Source organism: Limulus polyphemus, unplaced genomic scaffold, assembly GCF_000517525.1.
Source record: "Limulus polyphemus unplaced genomic scaffold, Limulus_polyphemus-2.1.2 Scaffold300, whole genome shotgun sequence".
NCBI classification, from domain to species: Eukaryota; Metazoa; Arthropoda; class Merostomata; order Xiphosura; family Limulidae; genus Limulus; species Limulus polyphemus.
The window spans coordinates 123,678-124,569 of record NW_013665910.1 but is presented as its reverse complement, the minus strand read 5'-3'; positions in this window follow the sequence as shown (position 1 = coordinate 124,569).

Sequence of the window (892 nt, the reverse complement as noted above, 5' to 3'; positions counted from 1 at the left end):
TTGTTGGAGGAAAAAGAAAAGAATCAAGAAAAACGAGAAAAGAAACAAGAAGAGAGATTACAGCAGTGGCAACTGGAACAAGAAAGAAAACAGGAAGAAAATCTCCAACAGTTGCAGGAAAGTCAGCAGCAAATACAGGAAAGTCAACAACAGTGACAAGAAGTACAAATGGAAAACATTAGTAAATTTCAAAGCGAATTAAATACATTAAAGGACGATTTATTGTCTTATACATAAGGAGGATACATTAACCATCAACTTAATCAGCCCAGACAATGGCAAGCCCTTTCCAGGCCCTGCAGCTAAACCCTCATGCAGACATATTCAGTCCCATTAGAAGTCACATCCTAGATATGAATGTCAGTAATAGGGGTGATCCAGTTCGAAGGAAGCCACAGCAATTCGATGGGAAGGCACTGTGGGAAGCATATAGAGCACAATTTGAGCTACTGGCAGAAATGAATAGACGCACAGAGGAGCAGAAAACAGTATATTTAGCAACGAGCTTCAAGGGACAACCACTGGAAATACTTGGACAGTTGTCAGCAGACGACAGGCATAACTATAGAGCACTGGTAGCGGCTCTAGAACTCAGGTATGGAACCCAAAATCAGTCTGAAGTCTACAGGGCTAGATTTAGGACGAGAATCCGTGCTAAAGGGGAGAGCCTACAAGAGCTGGCACAGAATTTGGAAACTATGGCACACAAGGCCTACCCAACTGCACCACCCAATCTCATCAAGTTGTTGCTGAGGGATCAGTTTGTAGATGCCTTGGACATTCACAACCCAAGATACAAGTAAAGCAAGCACACCCCTTTACTATGCAGGAGACAATGGCCAGAGCTCTTGAATTTGAATCCTACGTTAAGTCCAACACAGAGGTACCAAGG